This window comes from Saccostrea cucullata, unplaced genomic scaffold (genome assembly GCF_032062105.1).
Source record: "Saccostrea cucullata isolate Sc308-1 unplaced genomic scaffold, CSIRO_AGI_Scuc_v1 ctg3229, whole genome shotgun sequence".
NCBI lineage: Eukaryota > Metazoa > Mollusca > Bivalvia > Ostreida > Ostreidae > Saccostrea > Saccostrea cuccullata.
The window spans coordinates 244,095-258,618 of NW_026925664.1; positions in this window are offsets into that span (position 1 = coordinate 244,095).

Below are 14,524 nucleotides of genomic sequence, written 5' to 3' on the forward strand. Positions count from 1 at the left end.
ATTTCTTTTTATCTGTTTATATGATTCTTCAATATTCGTGAATCTATAGATCTATTAACAAATATTTTCAAAGTGTAATTCTTTCCATGCAAGAATATATAATTGGTTATTGGTTTTATGTTACAGTCCCTGAAACGTTCTACTTTCCCATTTTTCCGTTCGCTCACCGTTCGTTTGAAACGTTCGCTCAGAGTGCGTTCACCGTTCGCACTCCGTTCACAGTATTGCGTTAACCATTCACCATGCGCTCGCGTTCACCGTTTACAAAACGTTTTCCGTTCGCTTTTCGTTCCGTTTACCTTGCGTTCACCGTTCACTTATCGTTCAATCTTCATTGTCATTCGGAACTTTTAAGTGAAAGGACTTATCTATTTGACGGTAAGGATTTACACGTTTTTAATTTAAAAAAAACTTAGATATCGTGTTTAAAGAATAATTATTTCATTGCAAAAATCATCTATGATAGATTACATAATTTGATTAAACATCAGGCATGGCCTATATAAGTCCTCTCCAAGGTCAAGGTTACAAATGTTAAGAATATTGACAATAATTTACAACAGTGGAATAATACTTATTAAGTTACATTATTTTCTTTTCTTAACTATATATGGGAAAGCAAAACACAAAAAATAGATTAAGTTATACAGAAGAATCATAACTAAGTTTGTATACTCGCTATGAAATATAATGATAAGGAAGTAAAAAAAGTACAAACAAACAGCAAACAGAATAAGTAAATAAATAATAAAGTGCAAAGGATAAATATGCTCAAAAAAAATACAAACTGAAGAAAGAGTAAAATTTACAAAAGACAAATAAATTTTAATCAAGCAACAACACTGAGTGAGGAAAAATAAAATAAAAAACAATAAAAAAAATAAATAAAATAAAATAAAAAAAATGCAAAGACAATTAACCAAAGGATAAATACAACATTTACATGGAACATGGAAATGCTGAGACGTAAATTAAATGTAATTATAAGAAATATCAGGATTTATATTTTACTTGATTAAGAGATACTACAGAATCTTTTTGAAGATTTGATGTACAGTTGGACTGCTTCAAAAATTGAACAGTTAATTTTATAAGGTAATTGCCTATCCCCAAATAGCAAAGTATTCAAAATTTGACCAGGAGACATGCTTTCTATTTCAATTACATTCTGAAGACTTTCAAAAAGTATCCTTCTCTGATTATTTTATGCAGGGCTTCTTAGACAAAATGATAGTTATTCTCGTTCGGATATCCGCACTTAGTACAAGATGCTATTCACTTAGATACTGATGATATAAATGAGCATTTAAATTACTAGATTCATTTCTTAGTTGACAATGTAATTTTTTTTTTTGCGACTGCCATAATTAAAAATCTTGACATCTTTTATTTTATCTACAGTAATTTTCTTGAGGACATTCTTAAAACTTGAATAAGATTCAATACATTTTATTTCTAGTGGTAAATTGTTCCACAATTGAATACTAGAAGGCAGAAAACTGTTGAAATTTGAGACTTTCTCTGCTTGAGGTATGACAAAATTAAAATTCTTACTATTTCTAAGATTGTAAGATTTGGTGGTATAAAAGGAAGGTCCATTTCGTGTAAATAGAGAGGGGTATACTCTAAACAGTTTTATAGAATAACAAGAGTTTTTGTCTTTCCCTTCTCTTATTTAATGGTTCCCAACCTAATTCTAATACAGAGCCTTTCTAGATGAGTTTTTCCTAAGTCCTGTTATCGGGCAGCTTCCACTTGAATATTTTCTAAAAGATTTGAAGGTTCTTGTGAGCAATTATCCCAAACAATGCCACCATATTCAAGAATGAGTCGGAAAAAAGCAAAATAGACTTTTACCAATGCACTTCTATCTAGTAGATATTTCAACATTCTTAAAAGATTTAGCCAAGAACAAGCTTTTCCATATAAATTTAGATGAGATAACCATTTGGCATCACTTTGGAAAAGAAGTCCAAGATGACAGTGTGTTCTAGATTCACTAATAATACTACCATTATCTATCATTATTACTCATCCGTTACTTTGTTCATGAAATTTCTCTGGAAAATAATGCATTAAGTACCTACATGTACATTGTATATAGAACGATGCTAAAATATTAAATTTTAAAAAGGATAGTGTACAAGTGCTTCACGCACGACAACACTTTGTTGTAAACAAATCATTAATGGATGTATAATAATTAATCCAATTCTTTTACAAGACAAGAATACACAAAAAAAATTTTCTACAGTAACAGGTATTTTAAATTACACGTAGATCTGGGGCCAGTTTCACAAAGCTATCATAAGATTTATCCTAAGACATGTCTTAAGATTGTCATAGGTTTTGACTTACGATTATCATAAGATTTGTCATTGCTGTTTCACAAAATTATCACAACTTGGACTTATCTTAAGATATTCTTATACGGCAATTTTTATATATAATGAAGACAATGTTTATACTTATTGATTAACAAACTTCGTTTGAATACAGTATAAAGGATTGTCATAACTATTAATTATGAAATATGTGTAACCATTGCTAAACATCTTTTATGTATTGATAAATTTTAAAAAATATATTTTTTAAAAGGGACCAAAAAACATTGATAACATTTAAGTTGAGTTCTGATATTTCATTAATACATAAAAATATTGATAATAAAAAGAACGATCAGCCATGATGAGTAGGTGTTACAAACGTATATTAATAATTGTTTCACCCATATCATTATATCAGAATATAGATCATCCATGCTACCGTAAAAACGAGTGTTCGATTGTATTCGCCGTGCTATAAAAACTGACCAACGAACATCTCGTGCAAGTACAACGTGTATCGGCTCTGGTATGCATGCACGAAATACAAATGGTGTCCGAATTTCTCTTCGTCAGAAATATCTATTTTAACGGAAGAAGTTGAAAAAAGGAAACAATTATTATTTTCTAAACAAAGTTCTGTCGTCTGTATTTCTATGAAAAGAAAGGCTTGGAAGCATATAGCACAAAAAAGAATGCTGTCAACTGTTCTAATTATTTATGTTCCGGAGAGGAAATTAAAAAAAAGTGGACTTGTATTTCGAGCGAGAAGAAATTGTCCCTTAATAAAAGAGAACAGAGAAAAACCGGTGGAGGATCAATCCCGTCTTGTGCCCAGATCACCCCCATGGACGAGAAGATTGAGGGCATCATTGGCCAAACATCGATTACAGGGGTGGAGGGGGGGGTGACTTGTTGGATAAATCAACAACATCAAACAGTGCAAAGTCAACAAATAAAACATCTTTTATAGAAAATACCGATAATGGTAAGTCACCGATAATTTAATTCATATATCAACGATATTTTCACTAAATATGTTAAAAATAATTGTATTATATTTACCAGTTTAGCCTACATTATCACCATACAACAAAATATAAACATTATGTAGTACAGTACATGTATTAATTATCTTTCGATTCAGATAAATACTACACAGTAAATACGGGATACATTGGCATCGAAATCTTATTTTAAGGGGGGGGGGGGTGATTGAAAGAGGAAAAGAATTAAAACCCTGAAAAATAAATATGGCACCCCCACCCAAAATAAGGGAAATCGTCCAAACTCCAAAATCCTTTTTTTGTGACTAGATAACAATTTAAGGCGTTCAAAATGTCATATTTAATGTTTTTAGTATATTAAAACGGACAGAGAGAGAGGGGGGTTGAGAGTTTAATTTTTGCTTTGAATTTTATCATTTTGCCTGAAACTAACAGTCTTTTCTTTTCATAGATGCACAAGCTGCTATGATGACGTCAGTTCCAGCAAAACTTAAAAGACGCTGCGACGCTGAATCTGAAGATTCTACCAGCAAACTTGTCACTGACACATTGAGCAGGAGAGACTACATTTAGAAGAGCGGCGTCTTCGTGTCGAATAAGATCGACTGGAAGTCGAACGTAAACGTCTGGAAGTTGAAGAAGAACGCTTAAGATTACAAAAACAAAAACACAACTTGTATTTATGTCAAATGGGAATTATTTTCAGTGTCAACTTAGCGTGCAACCGAAATCTGAGAAGCATTAATATTTATGTTCCCGTAATCAAAGATTCGGGAATATATCATTCTTGCCTGGTCTGTCTGTTTTTCAAAAAAAAATTAAACTTTTCCATAACTTCGAAAGTGTAGCATTCATATTTCATATGTGTAAACCTTCTGTTAACACGTACATGTCGGTACCAATTTGACCTCTGGACCGTCGCAGTTAAGCATATCTTGCTTTTAAGGTCACCTGAGTAAACTCAGGTGACCTATTGTTATCTGTTTTCGTCCGTGCGTTAACATTTGAACATTTTCAGTTTCTTCTCTGCAACCACTGTACCAATTTCAACCAAATTTGGCACAAAGTATCTATGGCTGAAGGGAAACAAAAATTGTGAATTTCATGATCCCTGCCCCCCCCCCCCCCCCCTCGGGCCTCAGGGGTGGGGCCAAAACCTCTAAAACTAGTGCAATCTTAAAAAATCTTCTTCTTTACTCCTGGACATCAAGCAGTCAAACTGTTTGCATGATTATGATCAGCAATGAGTCCTCTACCAAAATTGTGAAATTCATGGCCCTGGGGTCAGGGGTTCTAGTGCTAGGGCGGGGCTAAATAAGAAGTTAATGAAAATGAATTATTTCTTTGAAAATCTTCTTCTCTGCTACTGGGTATTAAATAAACCAACTAAGTACATAGTAATGATGAGTGCCTCTACCAAAATTGTGAATTTTATGGCCCCAGGGTCAGGAGTTCTGGTGTTAGGGCGGGGCTCTATTGATTATAAAGTGAAAATACATGAATTCTCTGAAAATCTTCTTCTCTGCTCCTTGGTATTAAATAAACTAATTAAGTACATAGTTATGATCATCAAGAGTGCCTCTACCAAAATTGTGAATTTTATGGCCCCAGGGTCAGGGGTTCTTGTTTTAGGGTGGGGCTCTAATGATTATATAGTGAAATGCATGAATTCCCTGAACATCTTATCTTTTGCTCCTGGTTAATATTCTAATGATCTAATTACATATTTAAGGCCAGGATTTAATTTATTTTTAGTTTTACAAACCCCCCGCTCAAGGTTTTGAATTTTCAGAAAAAAAATAAAACAATGTTTTTCTCTACGATGACAAATTTGAGTTCAATTTTACGAACTCACACTTCCGGTTTTACGTATTCTATCGTTAAAACAAGTTTAGCTTTTAAAAAAAGCTTAGAGAGTCAGCCAGTGGATTTTTCTTTTCTGTATAATGTTTTAAAGAATCATAGAGAACTGAAAAAATGCTTTAAACAAAATTTTAATCAGTAGCAGAGTTGGGCACTAAAATTAAAACATCGTCTTAATATTTTTTCTGCATAGGAACAAAAGCGTTTGTGCATGCAGATTCTTGCATTTGACTTACTAGTAACTAGCTGAATTTTGGCTTAAAATTGTTTCATAAAAAGTAGAATTGAAATAAAGCAAACATTACTAAGACCTACAAATTCATTTATTAGACCTCTTATAATATATTAAACCTATTAATATATCCATAAATATGATTGGCACAACCGAGATTATCAGGTCGTAGTTTATGAAAAACAAGCCAATTTACGGATAATAAAAAGTATGCGCAGAAGGGGGGGTCAAGGGCGGGGCCATAGGGAGTTATGGTTTATGACATTTAATTGTAAAAACTCAAAACCTTCTTGAGATATTGACTGGGAATGAAAGTTTTACACAGAGTCACACAGAAGTATGAATTAATGACAATGATGTTTGAACCTCAAAATAACAGGGGTGTTCCTTACGCCATATATATGGCCATATGGAGTTGTGGTATAAAATTTCATTGCAAAAGCTCAATGGCTTACAGAGATATCGCGCAAGAACAAGTGTTTAAACAGACAGAATTTCTAAATTTAATACATTGACCTTAGGCCTCAAAATCAAGAGGGTCTTCCAAAGGCCATATAAGGTGTAAACAGTTATGTAAAATTTCACTGCAATAGCTCAAAGACTTCACGCAATATTGCCGGGAAGTGATCGTGTTACAGACAGACAGAACTATAGATGGACGGACAGACAGACTGAAATTGATATTCTCTAATTTTAGCGAGGGGCAACAAACGAGCAAGCTTAGCCAGTTGCGTTTTTTTCCGAAGTATCTGTTGTATGACTTAACAAGTCTGTCCACTATTTAGCATCGGGATCGAAATGATTTGTAGTGAAAACGAAAGTAAAAGCAGTAAAAACTGAAAAGCTAAAAAATGTGTAATAAACCAATGTTTGTGCTGTAGATTTAAATACATAAGTAAAAATACTTTCAATATATTTTATAAAAGAGCTTCAATTTACGCGTCAAACACTAAATTCATCCAACAGTAGCAACTGTATGCTTCGCTGCGTAGAACACATGATCATGTGCGAACCACTTAAATTACTACGAACCAGTTCACTGTTTGAAACTTTCTATAAAAATAAGTATCGGGAAATTCCTTTTTGAGTTAAATTTACAGATTTACTTTGGTGTTTAATAGGGATTTGTTGGTTTACAATCTATATTGATTTTACTGAAATAAAATTAGCAGGCGTGATTTACTGCAGAACCACTCCCAGAATTCCAGGTCACGCAAGCGCATTGGAAGTTCTTCGTACCATAACTAGTCAGCCCGCGGGCTGACTAATGATATTGTCCTACCGAACCGGTTTACAGTTAGATTATTCTAACTAGGTTTTACGATGAAACAGTGAATAAATAAAGCTAGATCTGAGAAGATAGCTTGTTTTAGTGTAAAATTCATCGATAAGAGTGCCATTCAAAACGTTTAACCCGTTTCAAGGACAAATAAAATGCTGATGACTTTGTTGCACAATGACATGCTGGTAAGATAATTATGTATTCGTTTCAAAAGTAACTGTAAATTATTTTCCTCCCCCAGGTTTTAAACTGCCCGTGGTAGCTATTGCATATTCCCAGGGACATTGTTTACGTCTCTGTAATAGCTTACGTCTCTGTAATAGCTTACAGTCTAAGCACCATTCTTCAGAAAAGGGTTGCTTATGCATCAGATGAAATAAATAAAACTATGGGAGAAGTGAAGTCCATTTGAGGAAGAAATAAACAATAACCCAAAGAAAAAAAATCAACTATTAAAAGGCAAGAATACTATACAAATATATACAGGCATGTAGTATCATTTGTATCAGCCAGAAAAATTATTTTTCACTTAATTGAAAAAATGTTCACCCTTCTCCCCAATACTCCCTGTCTGTTTTATGATGGGAATTATAATTTTAGGCTTCAAGTAAATTATATAACAATGTCTACACATTCACCTAACACATATAAAAAAATGAAGATATATTGAAATACTTTTAAAGAATTGATTTTTTAAAATATATTTTGAGCAACATCACAAAATTTATATAACTGGCCCAAACTGACAGATGATGAAATAAGCAATTAAATGTTCTACTTTCCTATTTGTAAGCAATATGTTTCCAGTGGTAAGGAGCCTATTAGGATAGCATTTAAAAGAATGTACAAATGTTTATAATTGATTTATCAAAAAAAAATTATTTCCTTCTCCTTCAGGACTTTTTTATTCTCATGTTCATAGCTAAACCTAAACATAAAAAATAAATGCTGGCCTTATAATGAAGAAAAAAGCCTCTTTCAAAATAGATAATTTCAGGGCTGCTGGGTCAGGGGTACCAGGGGGGGGGGGTAATTTGACTTATTAAATAAATTAATGCTTTGAAATCTGCCCTTTGATAAGCAATGGTGCCCCTTTCAAAATTTGTGAATTTCATGGCTTTTGGCTTAAAACACGAACCAAAATACAATCTGGAAAGTTGTTACATGATACTCAGGTGCCCTAAAAAGCCCGTGGGCCTCTTGTTATATGAATTAGCTTTTTTAACACTTAAAGTGTTTTTCCCTTATTGATTGGTTCACATTTAATAAACTAATGCATTTGGAGGTATTAAAACAATTTAAATATACATTGTACTTAGAATACTTTTACCAAATGAATATGTATACAACAGAACATTTATAAACAATTGACATAACTTATTGGATGAACAACACAATGTTAAAATGCCTATAGAGTTGGATAGTATTTAAGCAGTTTTGTCAGAATCGAGTTTGAATTAATCTTCTCCTAACTTCAGCACCGTCATTGGTAATTATTTGGTACACGACATTGTCTGGTTGTTGAAACCGATGCTGATTTCTGTTCCTGGGAACAGGAACATTGTTTTTGTGCAAATGTTATGTAGCACAACAAATGCCGACACAATCCGACATGCTCTCTCAAGTCGGAATAGAAGGGTCCCTCCGGAATGATCGATGCACCTGAATCTCATTTTTAGGACACCAAACGCTCGCTCAACGGGGGCTCTGGTTTTTGCATGGGCTTCGTAGTACGCCACTTGCTGAGGGTTACTTGGATTTAACATGGTAGTCAATAAATATTTCCTTAAGGGGTAGGCACTGTCACCAAGTAACCAATCTCTGGCAATATTGACATTCTCGAACATTTGACACAGGACAGAATTGGACCACACAAAGGCGTCATGTGATGAACCAGGTCATCTAGCTACCAAATTCAAAAATTGTAGATTGGATTTACACACTGCCATTACATTTATAGAGTGAAAATTCTTTCTATTCACAAACAATTACTCATCAGTTGAAGGTGCTTTAATAGGAATATGTGTCTCGTCTATTGCTCCTATTACATTTGGTAAATTACATATTTGTGCAAAGCCCAGTAGGGTATTGTTTATGTCTCTGTCAGTAAGGGGAAATCTAATGTAAGCAGGACTTACAGCGACTAGAGCTGCTGAAACTGCATTAACGATTCTGGACACACTAGCTTTACTAATGCAATGAAGATCTGCGCAAACAGTTTGAAAACTCCCACTTGCATAAAAGCGAAGAGTTACCATAACTTGCAAAGAAGTTGGTATGGCATGAGATCTGTTGGTTGGATGTTCTATGCGATCACTGAGTTCATTACAGAGATCAAAGATAACATGTCGTAGTAAACGAAACTTGTCTAAGATGTCACAATCATCCATATAGTCTAGTGGTTTGTTTCTGTCCCTGAAAACACGCTCACACCTGATAACCTGCCTATTTCTCATCAAAACATAGGCCGCCGCCAGGTTTAGTATAGACTTAAGACAAGTATCTGGATGTCTTAAGATTTTGAACAATCATATGATTATCATAAGATAAGACACTCTTGTGAAACAGCAATGATAAAAAATTATGACAAATTTTGGTCTTAAGACAGATTTCTGTCATAAGATAGCTTTGTGAAACTGGCCCCAGTATAATTAGACACCCCCCCCCCCCGTGCCTTTTCTCCCGAAGTAAAACTCTTTAGTATTTCCAGTATATTTTGATTAATATTTTATGTGTATTGTAACACAAGAAAATAAGAAATTTAGTCTTAAAACTAACATCAAACAGTTATTAAAAAATAGTATTTTAGAATACACTTGTGCCGACAGAAGAATTTTAAATTGCCAGGGAATATGTTTCAAATTCAATTTAAAACTTAATCCTTCCAAGTACATGTATATAATCTAATTATTTTTTTTCTGCAGTAATGCAAAAATCAGATCGATAAATGATAGGGAGAAATATTACAACTTCTTGGAAATACTTAGTGACTCTTTGCCTTCGGCATGTTCGGTGAAACGCGATTTCCACACCTCCACTGCGTCGAATTATTTTGATTGACAGGGCAAAACACGTGGACTTCCTGTGAACCGTGTGAACTTGATAAAGGAAAATAAAACCCAATGATTACCGTCAAAAGTATTTGTCAATCTAAAAAAAGAATTCCATTTACTACTTGGAATCTTTAGGAAAAATAATAAGAATTTTTATTTGATGCAACAGATATCTGAGAATTGAGGGGGTATCTCTCTCTCTCTCTCTCTCTCTCTCTCTCTCTCTCTCTCTCTCTCTCTCTCTCTCTCTCTCTCTCTTACATTTCTCTGTTCATAAAAACTATGACAGAACATTATTTATTTAGTTTTGAAAATTTAATCTATTACAAATAATTTAAATGCCTCTTTCCATCATCTTGACCGAGTATAATCAAGGCCGGGAAGTGTCTTCAGATACATGTAGAAGTAAGCTAAATATTCATCATAAAGAATACAAAAGACGCAGAAATATAGAATACATAAAAAAAACGAGAGTTTTAAGCAATACGTCAACAGACGTTTGTTAATATAAAAAATCGGCTATTTTACTCAGAATCGCCGGGGCATGGACATACATGTTTTGTTGATTTAACCGCATACAAAGTAATTGATTCATTTCTTTAAGTAGTAATTTTATCTTCCCAAGTCCACATTATTTTATTAGTGAAAAAATTAAGCATATTTACTATAAAGATAGATTAATTTTAAATTGAATTATTTAAACTTCACTCGTTTTTTAACAAATACAAATGTTTTACGGCAATTAAAATCATGTTATAAAAATATCGATTTAAAACATAGAAGATGAAAATGTTAAAAGCTTACAACAACAACAATAACGACAACAACAGACAGACAACAGAAAAATTTTGAGGAAAAAGCACCATTGAGCCTTCGTCTAAGGTGAGTTAATTATCGCAATAAATACATATGCAAAAATACTTTAAAAAATCTTTATTTTCCAATATACGTGGGTCGTAATCTGTATTGAAGATATGTAACAAAATATCGCCAGAGATAGTAAGATTGTAAATGTTTCACTTTTTAACCGGCTACAAAATGTACCGAGGAACGGCAATACACAAATATGTGTGTCTTCAAGGTAGATATTTTCCCCGAAATTGTACATGTACGAAACATACTATCATAGCTGTCAAAACATCGACTAATAATAAAAATACTTGTATAACAACTCATTGACAGAGTAAGGATTATCTGCAATATAAACAATTTGTACTGTAAGAAATGCTCGTTCTCTAGAGCTATGTTTTCAGATCAGAACTAGGGAGTTACCGTCACAATTGTCCCCGCCATAACCAGGAAAACAGCTACAGCTGTACCCTCGTTTGTTACATCTGTCTACTTTACAGGTCCCTTTCTGACAATCATTGTTCTCACAAACCTTCACTAAGGAAACAAATATTCAAATATGAGGAATTCTTTAATGTACAAGTACCACACCACATGGTCTTTTTTCAATCATTTGTATTTCAACGCCTTGAAAATGGAAAATAGAGTACTGTTCAATTGTACATGATTGTAGATGAAATCATCAAATTTTATTTGATGATATTAATTTTATTAGTTGATAATTGATGAATAAGATTTTCATTATATTGTAGAGTTTAAAGATTTATGAAATGTCTTAGACATAAGTAAATTGGAGCAGCAGGTACCCGAAAGCATTTATACTAACATGAGGATTATCCTACAAAGGAGTGAGTATGATAACTGAAGGCTTATATGCAATTAAATTTTTTTTTTGAATATTTAGTTTCAAGCAACTTTCTAACATGTAAAGAATTGATAGTTTAATTTTCCTCATTCATATTCGAGAAAAATGAATCTAAGAATTTGTAGCTGTACAACGCCTTTCGGATATTAGATTTATAGTGTCTAAGATCTGCATCTTTCACTTAAAACTGCCAAGCGTTTGGCGAAGAAACATTTTTTTTTTACAATTTTTGTCCCCCGCTGAAAGTGTGGGATATGAATTTTTATCTGTGTGTCCCTTCGCCGTCTGTCTATAGCTCTGTTTGTCTGTAACCCTTGTCCATAAATTGTACGATATCTCGAGAACCATTTGAACTTTGCAATAAAATTTTACACAACACCAGTGGACTAACTAAGTTCCAAATTGATTTAAAGGTCAACATCTAAAGGTCAAGTTTATAATATAAATATCTGTCTATTTAAACACTTTCTTAATATGCGATATTTGAGAAATCTTTTGTGTAAGTGTAAAATTTTCCAGGTGATATCACAAGAAGCTTATGAGAATTTGTCTCCCGGTGGAAGTGGAGAATATTAATTGCTGTCTGTCTGTTTTTCGCTCTGTTTGTATTTCTGTTTCTCTGTAACAATTTCGCTTCCAAGCCATGACGCGAAAAACCTTAGAACTTTTGTGATGAATGTTTACACAATAACCTGTCAATTTCTGTTTGTTTGTATCACGAACTTTTCCAAGCAATATCTCGAGAATTCTTTAAACTTTTCAATGTAACTGTAAATCATATATTTTCGTGGGGTCAAAATTCCGAGGTTATATGAAAAAAGTATCGGTTTGTCTGGATTTGAATTTGTGATTGGAAATTGTTTAAGTAGTAATGCATATTAATATTTACATTTCGGTGTGGTCATAAAGTCTTGGGTCTCTTTATATCTTGAAAACAACAGAAAATGACCCTGATATATGTTTCTCGCAGATTGGGGAAGAAAGGATGTGTATAAGAATTAAAATAATAGTCCCCTTTTTCTCATTTTTTCCCTCAAGGGGGACTTACTTGACTTGCATGGCTTGTTTGACTTTATTCGTATTGACAATGAAGGTGGAGGTGCAATACACACAACAATGACGTAGACGATGAAAATCTGAAATTTAAGAATATCCACGTTAAAATATAGGAAATTTTTGGTATCATTTGAAACATTTTTTTACCAATTATGAGAGTTTCATAACAAATCCCAAGGCATTTCTTCTAAACAAATACCTACATGTAGTTAGATGTCCAGCATTTCTAAAGTTTATTTCATTAATGCACATACCTACCCGGTATATATATGATACAAAAGTGACTGTCAGATATCCATATACCTATATGTATGTGCAATACCCTGTGTAAGCTAACAGAAATTAAGCCAACATATCTGGCATATCTTTGAGCAGGCAGCACGCCAAAAAAGAACAGTTAGGCTTTATTGTGCCCTTAAGTTTAATTTTCTTAAAAATTGGCTTTATCAAGAGTTGGGTAGATGAAAATGATAAATAATTAAAATCAAAGTACTCAGAAGTACAAAGAGCCGGGCTCATTTACAGAGTAGAATGGATTTCTTACATGAATCAATTTTATATTCTGATGAAAAAAATATTTTAAAACTATCAATATAAATGATAAGACATTGACAGTGAGTTTTTCAATCCTAATGCCACGGTCCAATTTTGTCAGAATCAGAATTAATCTGGTACCGCAGCTGAATGATTGTAAACAAACAGGCCATTCTGGTTCCCTCTCCTGCTTTACCTCGAATGTGTAGAGAACTACGGTAACACTGATTATCAAAAATCCTTACGCTAAGGCCAAGATAACAAATACCTTTGTTTCCCCTAACGCGACCGACCCAATTAAATCGCACCGACTGAAAAGATTTTTTTAAATAAGAAAATTCAATTATTTTTTTTATTGTTAATTAAGTTTCATAAAATACAATTTCATCAAAATAAGTTTTTAGCAGAACGGCCGACATTTTTCTACTGTGATTTGTTGAAGAAAATGGCGCCAAGATGTGATTACTGAGAAAAAGTTCTTAATAAAACAACGACGACGTCTCAATCTTATGCCTTTAGCTGACTAGAATTCTTCACTCTTGAAACAATTTGATAATAAAATTTACAGCGACTAATTAAGAGTGTTTCGGAGGTGTCTTGGCCTCTCCATGTAAGTGAATAAATTTTCGAAAGTGACGGTCAACAACAAACAAACCTGTCTGTTGAATGTAAGGTACGTAATACATGGTAAATGTAAGGCCCGCCTAATGAGCAGATGAGGGGCCGACCTAGTGAACACGTCATTCAATTTCACTGCATTTTATTTAATTTGAGTTTTGATCTAATTGTCATCTCCCTCGGGAGATGACACATTAAGATTGTATGCCGGAAGTGAAGTCCTAGTGTAAGCCTCCATTAATTTTTCGGGAATCCTCGATGTTTTACAATATCTCAAGTGAGAATCTACACAAGGAGTTCCAAGTAGCCTGTAAACTGGTTTTCTTTTAGAAGAACTAGCTTAGAAGTGTGATATCTACTTTCGGTTTAGGCCAATTTGAAAGCCAAGGAAAATTTAGAAAAGCAGTACGATGCTTATTGTCATCTCTCACGAGAGATGACACATTAAGTTTGATTTCCTGATGTGAAGTCCCAGTGTAAGCAGCTATTTTTCAGTCTGCAATCCTCGGCTGACTCCACTACGCTACATTCCAAAAGTTCGAGGCCACCCGAAAATCACCGACTGCTCAGTTTGACGCGATGATGCGATTTTCTAAATATAGAGATGTAAACAACGAGCGATCTGCCTTATTATTGATAAAGAAAACAAGCTGCAAAGAAATCATACAGAGACCAACACACACAATCGCCTGAATAATGGGGTTTTTCAAAATATACACTGTATGTTCTTATATGTAAAGTCTTCTTGGCTATTACCTAAATGATGACCAGAACTCGATAGAATCTTCCAACTAGGTCAGCGCGTGTGTAAAGATCCTCTGCAGCCGAGGCGTGGATCCAA